Genomic DNA, 17,450 nt, shown 5'->3' with positions numbered 1-17,450 from the left:
CTCATTCTATGTCTCTCCAAGGAGAAAAGACCAAGCTCCCTCAGCCTATCCTCATAAAGCATGCCAGTCAATCCAGGCAACATCCTTGTAAATCGCCTCTGCACCCTTTCAATCTTTTCCACATCCTTCCTGTAATGAGGTGACCAGAACTGAGCACAGTACTCCAAGTGGGCTCTGACGAGGGTCTTATATAGCTGCATCACTATCCCCAGACTCCTAAACTCAATCCCTCGATTGATAAAGGCCAGCACACCATACGCCTTCTTAACCACCTCCTCCACCTGCGGGGCCGATTTTAGAGTCCTATGGACTCGGGCCCCAAGGTCCTTCTGATCCTCTACAGTACTAAGAGTCTTTCCCTTTATATTGTACTCCTTCATCCCATTTGACCTGCCAAAATGGACCACTACACATTTATCTGGGTTGAAGTCCATCTGCCACTTCTCCGCCCAGTCTCGCATCCTATCTATGTCCCTCTGTAACTTCTGACATCCCTCCAGACTATCCACAACCCCACCAACCTTCGTGTCGTCGGCAAACTTACCAACCCATTTTAAATTTATTTATTAGTTCACAAGTAGGCTTACATTAACACTGCAATGAAGTTACTGTGAAATTCCCCTAGTCACCACACTCCGGTGCCTTTTCGGGTCCATGCACCTAACCAGCACGTCTTTCAGACTGTGGGTGGAAACCGGGGCACCCGGAGGAAACCCACCCAGACACAGGGAGAATGTACAAACTCCACACAGACAGTGATCCAAGCCGGGAATCAAACCTGGGTCCCTGGCGCTGTGAGGCAGCAGTGTAAACCACTGTGCCACCAAAGTCTGGGCTGGGAAGAAGAATCTACACAGTAACAACACCCCACAGCTCGAAATCTGAAAAAAAAAATTTTTTTTCACCGTTTGCTTTGAGTTTTGAATTCTGCAGCCGGTTTTCCTTTCCAAATCACTGCTCCATTAATGGAACATAGAGTTAAAACTGGGAAGAGGCAGAAATTCAACAGCCCACTACTGCAGTCAAGTGACAACCTATGATCAGCTGGGGTAGTGACCACTGAAGGTGCTGCAACTCAGAATTACAGTAACTGAAAGAGTTGGAGGAAATCTGCATTGATGTAAAAACCTGTTACAAAAAGTTAAAAGATGGCCACAAAATTTCTAACACTCAATTGGAGGCAACAGATCTCAGATCTGAATTTACCTTGTTACAGCAATGCACTGAGCTGGATTTTCTGTATCTCGCTATTTCTGAAGCAGATAAGACAAGCTGCTGAAATTAAAATTGCTCTCGATAATGATGGCATCAAAACGCTGGACATGTCAGATCTGTCAAGTGACCATCTGAAAAATCCAGCAAAGATACAATCAATTCGAAGGTTAATTACAAGTGAAATCTACAGTCAGACCTGAACTGGACTGTGCAGCAGCCACTCAGAAGCAGGTCAGAGAAATTCCATCAGCAATGTCCCTGTACTGGGAAAAGCGGGAGCTGGAGAGGTTGGAAAAACTTGGTTTCTTCTCACTGGGATGACGGAGGTTGAGGGGCAACCTGATAGAAGTCTACAAGATTATGAGGGGCATGGACAGAGTGGATAGTCAGAAGCTTTTTCCCAGGGTGGAAGAGTCAGTTACTTGGGGGCACAGGTTTAAGGTGCGAGGGGCAAGGTTTAAAGGAGATGTATGAGGCAAGGTTTTTACAATGAGGGTGGTGGGTGCCTGGTACTCGCTGCCAGGGGAGGTCGTGGAAGCGGATACGATAGAGACTTTTAAGGGGCGTCTTGACAAATACATGAATAGGATGGGAATAGAGGGATATGGTCCCCGAAAGGGTAGGGGTTTTTAGTTCAGTTGGACAGCATGGTCAGTGTAGGCTTGGAGGGCCGAAGGGCCTGTTCCTGTGCTGTAATTTGCTTTGTTCTTTGTTCTGTACTGTTGGCATGGTCTTGACCTGAAACTATATTTTGGTGGTTTGCATAACTCGGGCAGTAGAGAGGACTTTAAATTAAGTCATGGGGATAGGGGATCAGGATTGAGAATATGTGATAAATTAGATAGTGAATGCAAGGGAACAAGATGGCAGTAAGGGATAATGATTAGAGTGTGGCAGAGAGGAACATAGTCTAAGAACTTAAAAATATGCCAGCAGATAAGCTAGAGATTGCAAAAATAATAAAAAGGCAGAACTAAAGCTTTGTATCTGAATGTACATAACATTCATGACAAAATGGATTCATTAACAGCACAAATCGAAATAAATGTGTGAGATCTGATCGTGATTATAGAAACACAGCTGCAAGATGACAAAGACTAGGACCTGAATGTTCACGGGTACATGTCATTTAGAAAAGTCAGGAAGGTGGGAAAAGGTGGAGGGGTAGCTCTGTTAATTAAAGATGAAATTGGTATAATAGAGATGACAACAGTTTTAGAGAATATATAGATTCAGTTTGCATGGAGATGAAAAGTAAAGTGAGAGGTCACTTGTGGGAGTAGTCTATAGGCTCCCTAGCAGTAACAGTCAGAGGGGGTCTACATGATGCAATAATGGGGGCTGATGAGACAATACTAATCCTGGGTGATGCTATATATCGATGGGACAAATCGGATTGGAAAGATTGCCAAGATAATGATTTTATAGAATGTTTTCAGGCCAGTTTCAGGCTGAGTACTATGCTCAGTTCTTTATCTTTATCAATCTTTATCAATCGAGGGATTGAGTTTAGGAGTCGGGGATCATGATGCAGCTATATAAGACCCTCGTCAGACCCCACGTGGAGTACTGTGCTCAGTTCTGGTCGCCTCACTATAAGAAGGATGTGGAAAAGATTGAAAGGGTGCAGAGGAAATTTACAAGGTTGTTGCCTGGATTGAGTGGCATGCCTTATGAGGATAGGCTGAGGGAGCTCGGTCCTTTCTCCTTGCAGAGACGAAGGATGAGAGGAGACCTAATAGAGGTATAGAAGATGTTGAGAGGCATAGATCTGGTGGACTCTCAGAGGCTTTTTCCCAGGGTGGAAATGGCTGCTACGAGAGGACACAGGTTTAAGGTGCTGGGGGGTAGGTACAGGGGAAATGTTAGGGGGAAGTTTTTCACACAGAGGGAGGTGGGCGAGTGGAATCGGCTGCCGTCAGTAGTGGTGGAAGCGAACTCAATAGGGTCTTTTAAGAGACTCCTGGATGAGTACATGGAGCTTAATAGGATGGAGGGTTATAGGTAGGTCTAGAAGGTAGGGATGTGTTCGGCACAACTTGTGGGCCAAAGGGCCTGTTTGTGCTGTAGTTTTTCTATGTTTCTATGTTTCAGTTTCTGATAGCAGCACATTTTAGCACCGTTCAGAGAGCAGGTTAAACCAGAGCTAATAACATGGAATGAGCAAGGATTAATTAATGATCTGAGTGAAGGTATCCCTAAATAGCAGTGATCATAATATACTTGAATGTGACAATAAGTTTGAGGTGTGAAGAATGAATCTAAAACTAATGTTTTAAACTTAAAATAAAGACAATGATGAGAGTGTGAAGACAGAGCTGGTTAAAGTGAGCTGAGGAATTGGGTAAAGGGATAGGTTAGTAGCGGTGCAGAAAAGATTCCAGATGTAAGAAAGGTTCTCAGGAAAGGATGCATGGCTAACGAAGGAAGTGAAAGATAGTGGGTGGTATTTTCTGCCTCTCCACCATTGTCATGTTTTCTGGAGGTGGCCCACCATTAGTCGGTGGCTGCACCTTCTGGTCCTGCCACTGCCAACAGGGTTTTTATGCACCCCCACACAACCGGGAGACCGGGGGTGGGGGTGGTGGGGTGGGGGGGGAGAGAAGGGGGGCTGTGACTATTAGCAGGACCAGAACATCCCGCGGGCAGGAATGGATTAATGTATTAATGGTTTAGTTGAAAGAAAAAGCATATCATTTTGCAAATAATTTCTGCAAACGCTTTCTTGCCCAATCACCTAACCTGTCGATGTCTCTCTGCAAACTCTTTGGGCAGAGGTTTGGGTGAGAAAGGAGGCAGATGAGGGTTATTGATGTCGCCAATTTCAGAGACGTGGAATTAGAACTGGCTTCATGCGATGGTTAGCTAATAAGACTCATTATGAGCTTGATTTGTCCAATCAAAGGAGATCGAGTGGAGTTTTCCAGTCAGGCTCCAGTTTAAGGAATGATGGAGTCAGGGGGTGGGATTCTCCAGCCGCACTCGCCTCAAAACCAGACATTCCCACCCGACTTCAAAGGACTTTTACATGGTCCGCCCCCCCACCCGCTAGAATTCCAGTAATCCCAAGAAAGAAACAGAACTGTAGTAACCAACTAAATATAAAACATGAACTCATTTTTAGATTCTAATTTTGATGCAATTTGTGTCCACGAAACAGAGAATGAGAACTGTGTGATGCTACTTCAGTGCAAAATGTGAAGTTTGAATAAAGGTGTTTTTCCCTATCTGATCAGAACCAACAAATGTGCCTCAAATATCGCTTTTCAATAAACGTTTAATGAGGTTCTGAAGGTTACTCAGACCCCAGGAAGACTGAGTGGTATTTTCTTGTTATCTCTAGTCACGCTGCAGATTGTTTTCCAGATGTTTAACTCCAGGGTGTTTGAATAAATGGAGATTTGAATTACCTTAAATAAGGGTACTCGATAACAAAACCATCAATAATTACATCACTTCGACCTCAGACATTGGGCGGAGAAGTGGCAGATGGACTTCAACCCGGATAAATGTGTAGTGGTCCATTTTGGCAGGTCAAATGGGATGAAGGAGTATAATATCAAGGGTAAGAATCTTAGCAGCGCAGAGGATCAGAAGGGCCTTGGGGTCCGGGTCCTGATGACAGGAACTGTTAGAAACCTAATTCCAGCAGCTTTCCAATCCTGTTTTACACAACCCTCCTAACGAAACCTCAATCTATCACTGCCAAGAAGCAAAGGCAGTTGTCATAATCTATGTTACAATGTTGGACATTAGAGATAAAGTATAGATTTAAGTGAGTTTAATTAACTGGTTTTGTGCAGAAAAGGTTAAAACTTGAGTTAGAGTAATGTTAAACACAGCTGTTTGCATCAATGGAGGTTCCATTCTGGAACCTTCCCATCCAGTTGTAACATAGAACATAGAAAAAATACAGCACAAACAGGCCCTTCGGCCCACGAGTTGCGCCAGTCACGTCCCTACCTACCGAGGTTTATATAGAGGCTTACCTATAACCCTCAATCCTATTAAGTCCCATGTACTCATCCAGAAGTCTCTTAAAAGACCCTATCGAGTTTGCCTCCACCACCACTGACGGCAGCCGATTCCACTCACCCACCACTCTCTGAGTGAAAAACTTACCCCTGACATCTCCTCTGTACCTACTTCCCAGCACCTTAAACCTGTGTCCTCTCGTAGCAGCCATTTCAGCCCTGGGAAAAAGCCTCTGAGAATCCACCCGATCTATACCTCTCAACATCTTGTACACCTCTATCAGGTCACCTCACATCCTTCGTCTCTCCAAGGAGAAAAGACTGAGCTCCCTCAACCTATCCTCATAAGGCATGCCAACCAATCCAGGCAACATCCTTGTAAATCTTCTCTGCACCCTTTCAATCATTTCCACATCCCTCCTGTAATGAGGCGACCAGAACTGAGCACAGTACTCTAAGTGGGGTCTGACGAGAGTCTTACAAACCTGCATCATTATCTCCCGACTCCTAAACTCAATCCCTTGATTGATGAAGGCCAGCACACCATACGCCTTCTTAACCACCTCCTCTACCTGCGAGGCCGATTTAAGAGTCCCATGGACCCGGACCCCAAGGTCCTTATGATCCTCTACACTGCTAAGAGTCTTATCCTTGAGATTATACTCCTCCATCCCATTTGACCTGCCAAAATGGACCACTACACATTTATCCGGGTTGAAGTCCATCTGCCACTTCTCCGCCCAGTCTTGCTTCCTATCTATGTCACGCTGCAGCTTCTGACATCCCTCCAAACTATCCACAACACCACCAACCTTCGTGTTGTCGGCAAACTTACCAACCCATCCCTCCACTTCCTCATCCAGGTCATTTATGAAAATGACAAACAGCAAGGGTCCCAGAACAGATCCCTGGGGCACTCCACTGGTGACCAACCTCCATTCAGAAAAAGACCCATCTGCAACCACTCTCTGCCTTCTGCAGGCAAGCGAGTTCTGGATCCACAAGGCAACGGCCCCTTGGATCCCATGCCCTCTCACTTTCTCGAGAAGTCTTGCATGGGGGACCTTATCGAACGCTTTGCTGAAGTCCATGTAAACCACATCTACTGCTTTTCCTTCATCAATGTGTTTGGTCACATTTTCAAAGAACTCCACCAGGCTTGTAAGGGACGATTTGCCTTTGACAAAGCCATGCTGACTACTTTTGAGCATACTGAACTTCTCTAAATGTTCACAAATCCTGTCCCTCAGGATCTTCTCCATCAACTTACCAACCACTGAGGTTAGACTCACCGGTCGGTAATTTCCTGGGCTATCCCTATTCCCTTTCTTGAACATAGGAACCACATCCGCAATCCTCCAATCCTCCGGAACCTCTCCCGTCTCCATCGACGACGCAAAGATCATCGCCAGAGGCTCTGCAATCTCTTCCCTCACCTCCCACAGTAACCTGGGGTACATCCCATCTGATTCCGGTGACTTATCTATCTTGATGCTATTCAAACTTTCCAACACATCCTCTTTCTTAATGTCCACATACTCAATCTTTTCAGTCCACCTCAATCCTGTAGTACAACCACCCAGGTCTTTTACCACCGTGAATACCGAGGTAAAATATTGATTAAGCACCTCTACTATTTCTTCCGGTTCTGTACAGACTTTCTCACCTTCACATTTTATAGGTCCTATTCCTTCACATCTCATCCTTTTACTCTTCACATATTTATGGAAAGCCTTAGGGTTCTCCTTAATCTTACCTGCCAAGGCCTTCTCGTGACCCCTTCTGGCTCTTCTAATTTCTTTCTTAAGTCCCTTCCTACAAGCCGTATACTCATCGAGATCCCTATCATCGCCAAGCTCTCTGAACTTTTTGTACGTTTTCCTTTTCTTTTTGACTAGGTTCAGCGCAGCGTTCGTGCACCACGGTTCCCGTAACCTACCAAAACCTCCCTGTCTCATCGGAACGTTGTCATGCAGAACTCCAGACAAACATTCCTTGAAAATCTGCCACCTTACTTTGGTACTTTTCCTCGAGAATACCTCCTTCCAATTTACACCTCTAATCTCCTGCCTGATGGCTTCCTATTTCCCCTTACTCCAGATAAACACTTTCCTAGCTTGCCTGATCCTATCTCTTTCCAATGCTAGCGTAAAGAAGATAGAGTTATGATCACTATCCCCAAGATGCTCCCCCACTGAGAGATCCGACACCTGTCCAGGCTCATTAGCCAGTACCAGATCGAGTGCAGCCTCTCCTCTTGTAGGCTTATCCACATGCTGTGTCAGGAAACCCTCCTGAACACACCTAACAAACTCCTCCCCATCCAAACCCCTTACCCTAGGGATATTCCAATCGATGTTTGGGAAATTAAAGTCTCCCATCACGACAACCCTGTTATTACTACATCTCGATGTGGAGATGCCGGCGTTGGACTGGGGTGAACACAGTAAGAGTTTTAACAACACCAAGGCCATCCCCACACCCCCACTTCTTGCCTTCAAACAACCGCGCAACCTCAAACAGACCATTGTCCGCAGCAAACTACCCAGCCTTCAGGAGAACAGTGACCACGACACCACACAACCCTGCCACAGCAACCTCTGCAAGACATGCCAGATCATTGACACGGATGCCATCATCTCACGTGAGAACACCATCTACCAGGTACACGGTACCTACTCTTGCAACTCGGCCAACGTTGTCTACCTGATACGCTGCAGGAAAGGATGTCCCGAGGCATGGTTCATTGGGGAAACCAAGCAGACGCTACGACAACGGATGAATGAACACCGCTCGACAATCACCAGGCAAGACTGTTCTCTTCCTGTGGGGGCACTTCAGCAGTCACGGGCATTCAGCCTCTGATCTTCAGGTAAGCGTTCTCCAAGGTGGCCTTCATGTCACACGACAGCGCAGAGTTGCTGAGCAGAAACTGATAGCCAAGTTCCGCACACATGAGGACGGCCTAAACCGGGATGTTGGATTTATGTCACATTATCAGTAACCCCCACAGCTTGCCTCCTGGACTTGCAGGCTGTCCTGTTTGGAGACAATACACATCTCTTTAACCTGTGCTTAATGCTCCCTCCACCCACGTTGTCTGTATCTTTAAGATCTGGCTGGTTGTAGGGATTCGCATTCTAATCAGTATTCTGTAACTTGATTTTTGTGTCTCTGTGCCCTGTTTGAGAGCACATTTCCACTCCATCTGACGAAGAAGCAGCGCTCCGAAAGCTAATGGTGTTTGCTAACAAACAAACCTGTTGGACTTTAACCTGGTGTTGTTAAAACTCTTACTGTGATTACTACATCTCTCCTGGATCTGTTTCCCTATCTGCTCCTCAACATCCCTGTTACTATTGGGCGGCCTGTAGAAAACACCCAGCAAAGTTATCGACCCCTTCCCGCTCCGAACTTCCACCCACAGAGACTCCGTAGACAATCCCTCCATGGCTTCCACCTTCTCTACAGCTGTGACACTATCCCTGATCAGCAGTGCTACTCCCCCCATCTTTTGCCTCCCTCTCTGTCCTTTCTGAAACATCTGAAACCCAGCACCTCAAGTATCCAGTCCTGTCCCTGTCCCCAAGTCTCCGTAATGGCCACCACATCACACTTCCAAGCATCGATCCACACTCTAAGCTCATCCACTTTATTCACTACACTCCTGGTGTTAAAATAGACACATCTCAAACCTTTGTTATTCCCAGTAACATCTACTGGGAATACAACAATCACACATTCTTTAATGATCTGGCAGTAATAATCAACATAACTCCATATCAGTAATCCCCTCACTATCGAGTTCTGTTTACAAATGATAGTGAACTTTCTCCAAAAAGACGCAAGCATATCTTGGGTGCGTGTATTTACCAATATTTTCTGGAGGTCAGTTATTTAAATAAGTATGCCATACTCCAGCCATACTCCTGAAGTTGTTTGGGTCATGCACACAGAGCATCAGGGTGTGATTGAAGTGGTTAAGTTGCATAAACAGATTGTGGACATTCTGCAAGCACATATTTTACCAAAATCCCTGGGGACTGAAGAGTACTTTAGCTTCCGGCAAAGAAACCAAGAGGAGGGAGAGTCAATTGTGCAATTTGTGGCGATGTTTAGAAGACTTGCAGAATATTATGAGTTTGTGGATGTGCTGAATGACATGATTCAGGACAGATTAGTTTGTGGTCTACACAGTAAAGTGAGCAATAAATAAAATAAGAAGCAAGAACGAACCAAGACACCATTTAAACAAAATAAAGGGAGAAATGTCCATGCTGCACAACAGGGTTGAAAAGAGCAAAGAGACTCAGTCAGAGGAGGAGTTATCACTGAATATGCGAGCCAGACTGAGTGAGTGATTGAGGTGAGTGTGAGAGACTGAGTGAGTGTGTCGGGGTGAGTGTGAGAGACTGAGTGAGTGTGTCGGGGTGAGTGAGCGACTGAGTGAGTGATTGAGGTGAGTGTGAGAGACTGAGTGAGTGTGTCGGGGTGAGTGAGCGACTGAGTGAGTGATTGAGGTGAGTGTGAGAGACTGAGTGAGTGTGTCGGGGTGAGTGAGCGACTGAGTGAGTGATTGAGGTGAGTGTGAGAGACTGAGTGAGTGTGTCGGGGTGAGTGAGCGACTGAGTTAGTGATTGGGGTGAGTGTGAGAGACTGAGTGAGTGTGTCGGGGTGAGTGAGCGACTGAGTTAGTGATTGAGGTGAGTGTGAGAGACTGAGTGAGTGTGTCGGGGTGAGTGAGCGACTGAGTTAGTGATTGAGGTGAGTGTGAGAGACTGAGTGAGTGTGTCGGGGTGAGTGAGCGACTGAGTTAGTGATCGAGGTGAGTGTGAGAGACTGAGTGAGTGTGTCGGGGTGAGTGAGCGACTGAGTTAGTGATTGGGGTGAGTGTGAGAGACTGAGTGAGTGATTGGGGTGAGTGAGCGACTGAGTTAGTGATTGGGGTGAGTGTGAGAGACTGAGTGAGTGATTGGGGTGAGTGAGCGACTGAGTTAGTGATTGGGGTGAGTGTGAGAGACTGAGTGAGTGTGTCGGTAGAGTGTGAGAGACTGAGATGTAGGGCTGATTGAGAGTTTGCCTTATGCTAGTCTTTTTTCACCCCCTCTCACTCACCCACCCACATACACCGAGCATCTCAAACTCTCGTCATTATTGCTTACTTTGATTTTTGATTTGATTTATTATTGTCACATGCATTAGCATATAGTGAAAAGTATTGTTTCTTGCGTGCTATACAGATGAAGCATACCGTTCATAGAGAAGGAACAAGAGAGTGCAGAATGTAGTGTTACAGTCATAGCTAGGGTGTAGAAAAAGAACAAAGAAAATTACAGCACAGGAACAGGCCCTTCGGCCCTCCAAGCCTGCACCGACCATGCTGCCCGACTTAACTAAAACCCCCTACCCTTCTGGGGACCATACCCCTCTATTTCCATCCTATTCAGGTACTTGTCAAGACGCCCCTTAAAAGTCACTACCATATCCGCTTCCACTACCTCCCCCGGCAACGAGTTCCAGACACCCACTATTCTCTGTGTAAAAAATCTGCCTCGTACATCTCCTTTCAACCTTGCCCCTCACACCTTAAACCTATGCCCCCTATAAATTGACTATTCCACCCTGGGAAAAAGCTTCTGACTGTCCATGCCTCTCATAATCTTGCAGACTTCTATCAGGTCTCCCCTCAACCTCCGTCGCTCCAGTGAGAAACATCAACTTAATGCAAGATAGGTCCATTCAAAAGTCTGATGGCAGCTGTTCTTGAGTGGGTTGGTACGTGACATCAGACTTTTGTATCTTCTTCCCAACAGAAGAAGGTGTAAGAGAGAATGTTCGGGGTGCGTGGGGTCTTTAATTATGCTGACTGCTTTGCCGAGGCAGCTGCAAGTGTAGACAGAGTCAATGGATGGACGGCTGGTTTGTGTGATGGATTGGGCTACATTCAAGACCTTTTGTAGTTCCTTGCAGTCTTGAGCAGAGCAGGAGCCCAGACCAAGCTGTGATACAACCAGAAAGAATGCTTTCAATGGTACATCTGTAAAAGTTGGTGAGAGTCGTAGCTGACATGCCAAATTTCCTTCGTCTTCTAAGAAAATAGAGGCGTTAGTGGGCATTCTTAACTATAGTGTCGGCATGGAGGGACCAGGACAGTTTGTTGGTGATCTGGACACCTAAAAACATGAAGCTTTCGATCCTTTCTACTTCGTCCCCGCTGATGTAGACAGGGGTATGTTCTCCTCTACGCTTCCTGAAGTCGATGACAATTTCCTTCGTTTTGTTGACTTTATGAAATTTAATTTGTTGCTATGACATTACTGTGCTGTTGCTCAATTACTCTTAATTTCCTTAAAACCTCAACTTTGTTTTTGAAATTCAGTTTATTGTTGTGCCAAACCTTATTTTTACATCGGTCTTTGGAGTGAAGAGAGGTGCAAATGTGGCACAATCCTCATGTACATAGGTGTGAAATTATTCACTTTGGATGGAGAAACAGAATGGCAGAGCATTGTTTAAATGGCGATAGATTGGGAAATGTTAATGTAGAAAGGGATGTCCTTATACACCAGTCACTGAAAGCAAGCGCGCAGGTACAACAAGCAGTTAGGAAGGCAAATAGTATGTTGGCCTTCATTGCAGGAGGCATTGAGTATGGGAGCAAGGATGTCTTACTGCAGCTGTACAGAGCCTTGCTGAGACCACATCTGGAGTATTGTGTGCAGTTTTGGTCTTCTCATCCAGGAAAGGATATACTTTTCACAGAGGAAGTGCAGCAAATGTTCCCCAGATTGTTTCCTGTGATGACAGACTTCTCGTTTGAAAACAGATTGGGTCAACTGGGCCTGTATTGACTGGAATTCAGAAGAATGAGAGAGGATCTCATTGAAACGTATAAACTCTGACAGGGCTCGACAGACTGGATGCAAGGATGTTGTTTCTTCTGGCTGGACCGGGCGGGCGGGGGGGGTGGGGTGGCATGGAGGGAGGGGGTTCTGAACAAGGGGGTCACAGTTTTAGGATATGAGGTAGGACATTTAGGACTGAGATGAGGAGAAACCTCTTCACTCAGAGGATGATGAACCTTGGAAATCTCTCTCACAGAAAGCTGTGGAGGCCAGGTCACTGAATCTATTTAAGAAAGAAAAGATAGGTTCAAGGTGAGAGGGGGAAAGTTTAAGGGAGATGTGCAGGGAACATTTTTCACACAGAGAGGGGTGCGTGCCTGGAACCTGCTGCCAGAGGAGGTGGTGGAGGTAGGCACATTTAAGAGGCATCTGGATGGGTACATGAATAGGAAGGGAATAGAAGGATACGGTCTGAGCAAGGGTAGAAGGTTTTTTTTCAGTTTAGTTCGGGCATCATGATCAGCACAGCCTTAGAGGGCCGAAGGGCCTGTTCCTGTGCTGTACTTTTCTTTATTCTTTGTTCTAGACTTCTTGACTCTAAGGGCCCGATTTTACCAAAACTTCGCGCCCGCGATAAAGTTGGGCGTCGGGCTTATACCGTGATCTGCACCCGATTCTGAGCAGATCGCAGCTTTACCGACACCCGAATCAGGCGGCCCGACGATTTAAATGCATTAGCATGTATTTAAATCGACTTAATGAACTGCGCGCCCAACCCTACCGCCAAATCCCACTTTACCGTCTTCTGACCCATTCCGGATCTGCGCTTTTAGCGACCTGCAGAATAAAAGTCCGAAGTGGATTTATATTCTGCAGGGGAACGTCCGAAGCCCTCTCTGTCCTTGTGAAGTCACCATCCTCCTCGACCATGCTTCACGAACACCCCGCTAACCACCCCGGCAGACACCCCCCCCCGGGAGGCAGGCCCCCCCTCGGCAGAGCACAGCCCCAACCTACCTCGATCGCTGGTCTCTCTCCACCATCCTTCTGTTAGCAAGATAAGCTGTATGTTCCTCAGTGATGTTTGACAGCCGTTGCAGTTCGGTTTTGGTTTCACTTCGAACATGCTGTTCTGGAGACCGTGATTTCCAGTAGAACCACCTTTCATGCCAATCTGGCCCCACGTATCACGAATTACAGATCCAGTATCTCGAAGACGGGTTTGCAAGGTTTCTTCCAGGAAATGGATAGCTGCATCCCACTGCTCTTTGTCAGACATGGAACGATCTTCTAAAGCAGTGGTTCCCAAACTTTTTTCACTGGACCGCACTTTCAGAATAAAAATTTGCTCGCGCCACACCAAATTTTTTGTTGATAAGAAATACATTTTAAAAAAAACAACTCCTAGCAGTGCTTGATTCACAACACAGAACACAACTACTTTATAATATGATCATGGGACAAGAACAAAGAACAAAGAACAAAACAGCACAGGAACAGGCCCTTCGGCCCTCCAATCCCGCGCCGCTCCCTGGTCCAAACGAGACCATTCTTTTGTATCCTTCCATTCCCACTCCGTTCATGTAGCTATCTAGATAAGTCTTAAACGTTCCCAGTGTGTCCGCCTCCACCAGCTTGCTCGGCAGCGCATTCCAGGCTCCCACCACCCTCTGTGTAAAATACGTCCTTCTGATATCCGTGCTAAACCCCCCGCCGCCCCCCCTCACCTTGAACCTAGGAGCCCTCGTGAACGTCACCACCGACCTGGGAAAAAGCTTCCCAAGATGGTTCAGCAGATGCTGAACGCAGTATTGTAACTGACTTGGTGAGCCAGATGGACTCTCAAGGCAGAAGGACCATCTTTGTGTTGACCAAAGTGGATCTAGCTGAGAAAAACCTCGCCAGTCCAAGTCGGATTCAACAGATTGTGGAAGGCAAGTTGTTTCCAATGAAGGCTTTGGATTACTTTGCAGTCGTTACCGGTCGAGGCAACACGAATGAAGGTATTGATTCCATAAAAGATTATGAAGGAGAGTTCTTTCAGAATTCAAAATTGTTGAAGACAGGGATGCTGAAAGCACATCAAGTGACAACTAAGAACTTGAGCCGAGCAGTTTCAGACTGTTTCTGGAAGATGGTGCGCGAGTCTGTGGAACAACAGGGTGATGCATTTAAAGCTACTCGCTTCAACCTTGAAACTGAATGGAAGATCAACTATCCTCGGCTGAGGGAACTCGACAGGAATGAACTATACGAGAAGGCGAAGAATGGAATTCTGGATGAAGTGATCAGCTTAGGTCAGGTTACTCCAAAACACTGGGAAGAGATTCTACAAAGGAAACTGTGGGAAAGAGTCTCTACACGTGTGATAGAGAATATTGACCTTCCTGCTGCCCAGTCTGTGAATTCAGGCACATTCAATACCACAGTGGACATCAAGCTCAAGTGGTGGACTGACAAACAGTTGCCTCATAAAGCAGTAGAGGTTGCTTGGGGAACCTTGGAGGATGAACTTGCTCGATTTCTGTCAGAGCACAAAGGGAAGGACCATGATGATATCTTTGACAAACTAAAACATGCTGTTAAAGATGAAAGTATAAAATGTCACAGATGGGATGAGCAGGCCCAGTCTGTGAGTCATCCAGCACAATGCTTTAGAAGATCGTTCCATATCTGACAAACAGCAATGGGATGCAGCCATTCATTTCCTGGAAGAAACCTTGCAAACCCGTCTTTGAGATACTGGATCTGTAATTCATGATATGGGGGGGCCAGATTGGCAAGAAAGGTGTTTCTACTGGAAACCACGGTCTCCAGAACAGCATGTTCGAAATGAAACCAAAACCAAACTGGAACGGTTGCTAATAATCACTGAGGAACATACAGCTTATCTTGCCAACCAGGAAGTTACAACAGTTCGTAACAACCTGGAGGCCAAAAATGTAGATGTGGGCACCATTCTGATTAAAGATACTTGGCACCAGGTTTACCGAAAACACTTCCTAATGGAATCGCTGAACCATTGTAATCTTTGCAGAAGAGGTTTCCACTATTACCAAAGGCATTTTGTAGATTCTGAGCTTGAATGCAATAACGTTATCCTGTTCTGGCGCATTCAGCGAATGCCAGCTATTACAGCAAACACACTCTGACAACAGCTAACAAATACTGAAGTGAGACGCCTCGAAAAGAATGTGAAAGAAGTGTTGGAGGGTTTTGCTGATGACAACGCTAAAAAAATTCAACTGTTGACAGGAAGGCGAGTTCAACTAGCAGAGGACCTCAAAAGGGTTCATGAGACTCAAGAGAAGTTAGAACAAAGAACATAGAACATAGAAAAGCTACAGCACAAACAGGCCCTTCGGCCCACAAGTTTCGCCGAACATTTCCCGACCTACTAGGCTTACCTATAACCCTCTATCTTACTAACTTCCATGAATTTATCCAAAAGTCTCTTAAAAGACCCTATCGAATCCGCCTCCACCACCACTACCGGCAGCCTATTCCACGCACCCACCACCCTCTGAGTGAAAAACGTACCCCTAACATCACCTCTGTACCTACTCCCCAGCACCCTAAACCTGTGACCTCTTGTGGCAACCATTTCAACCCTGGGTAAAAGCCTCTGAGAATCCACTCTATCAATACCTCTCAACATCTTATACATCTCTATCAGGTCACCTCTCATCCTTCGCTTCTCCAAGGAGAAAAGACCTAGCTCTCTCAACCTATCCTCATAAGGCATGCCACCTAATCCAGGCAACATCCTTGTAAATCTCCTCTGCACCCTTTCTATGGCTTCCACATCCTTTCTGTAATGAGGCGACCAGAACTGGGCACAGTACTCCAGGTGGGGTCTGACCAGGGTCCTATACAGTTGCAACATTATCTCCCGATTTCTAAACTCAATTCCTCTGTTGATGAAGGCCAGTATTCCATACGCCTTCTTAACCACAGCCTCTACCTGCGACGCTGCTTTGAGTGTCCTATGAACTTGGACCCTAAGATCCTTCTGATCTTCCACACTGCCAAGCGTCTTACCCTTAATATTATATTCTTCCATCCTATTCGACCTGCCAAAATGAACCACCGCACACTTACCTGGGTTGAAGTCCATCTGCCACTTCTCCGCCCAGTCTTGCATCTTATCTATGTCTCGTTGCAACTGCTGACATCCCTCTACACTATCCACAACACCACCAAACTTTGTGTCATCAGCAAACTTGCCAACCCATCCTTCCACTTCCTCATTCAGGTCATTTATAAAAATCACAAAGAGCAAGGGTCCCAGAACAGATCCCTGGGGCACTCCACTGGTGACCGACCTCCATGCTGAAAAAGACCCATCTACAACCACTCTTTGCCTTCTGTGGGCAAGCCAGTTCTGGATCCACAAGGCAATGTCCCCTTGTATCCCATGCCCCTTCACTTTCTCAATAAGCCTTGCATGGGGCACCTTATCAAACACCTTGCTGAAATCCATATGAACTACATCTACCGCTCTTTCCTCATCTATGCGTCTCGTTACATCTTCAAAAAATTAAATTAGGCTCGTAAGGCATGATCTGTCTTGGACAAAGCCGTGCTGGCTATTTCTGATCATACTATTCCTCTCCAGATGTTCATAAATCCTGCCTCTCAGGATCTTCTCCATCAACTTACCAACCACTGAAGTTAGACTCACTGGTCTATAATTTCCCGGGCTATCTCTTCTCCCTTTCTTGAATAACGGAACCACATCCGCAATCCTCCAATCCTCCAGAACCTCTCCCATCTCCATTGATGACGCAAAGATCATTGCCAGAGGCTCAGCAATCTCTTCCCTCGCCTCCCACAGTAACCTCGGGTACATCTCATCCGGTCCCGGTGATTTATCTAACTTGATGCTTTTCAAAAGCTCCAACACATCCTCTTTCCGAATGTCCACATGCTCAATCGTCTCAGTCCACTGCAAGTCTGCACTGCAACTACCAAGATCCTTTTCCACTGTGAAAACTGAAGTAAAGTATTCATTGAGTACCTCTGCTACTTCTACCGGTTCTATACAGACTTTCCCACCGTCACATTTGATAGGTCCTACTCCTTCACATCTTATCTTCTTGCTCTTAACATACTTGTAGAATGCCTTGGGGTTTTCCTTTATCCTGTCTGCCAAGGCCTTCTCATGATCCCTTCTTGCTCTTCTAATTTCCCTCTTAAGTTCCTTCCTACTAGTCGTATACTCTTCTAGATTTCGAACATTGCCTAGCTCCCTGAACCTTTTGTAGGCTATTCTTTTCTTCTTGACTAAATTCGTTACAGCTTTCGTACACCATGGTTCCTGTAACCTACCATAACTGCCCTGTCTCATTGGAACGTTGCCGTTGTTAGAAGTATTCATTGAAGCTCTTCATCAAGAAAAATAACACAGTCTCGT

The 17,450-nt window shown here is 46.0% G+C and overlaps 1 protein-coding gene and 1 pseudogene across 1 annotated transcript in view; one reads left to right on the top strand and one right to left on the bottom strand.

The window, feature by feature from the left end:
• Positions 1-17,450, bottom strand: part of LOC144507517 (protein piccolo-like) — a 351,797-nt gene that overhangs the window by 304,350 nt on the left and 29,997 nt on the right. The window lies entirely within an intron of this gene.
• Positions 9,136-17,439, top strand: LOC144507614 (dynamin-like GTPase OPA1, mitochondrial pseudogene; annotated as a pseudogene).

Source organism: Mustelus asterias, chromosome 19 (assembly GCF_964213995.1).
Source record: "Mustelus asterias chromosome 19, sMusAst1.hap1.1, whole genome shotgun sequence".
Lineage (NCBI taxonomy): Eukaryota > Metazoa > Chordata > Chondrichthyes > Carcharhiniformes > Triakidae > Mustelus > Mustelus asterias.
Note: the sequence above shows the minus strand (reverse complement) of the source record. Positions and strands in the feature narration are given on the sequence as shown.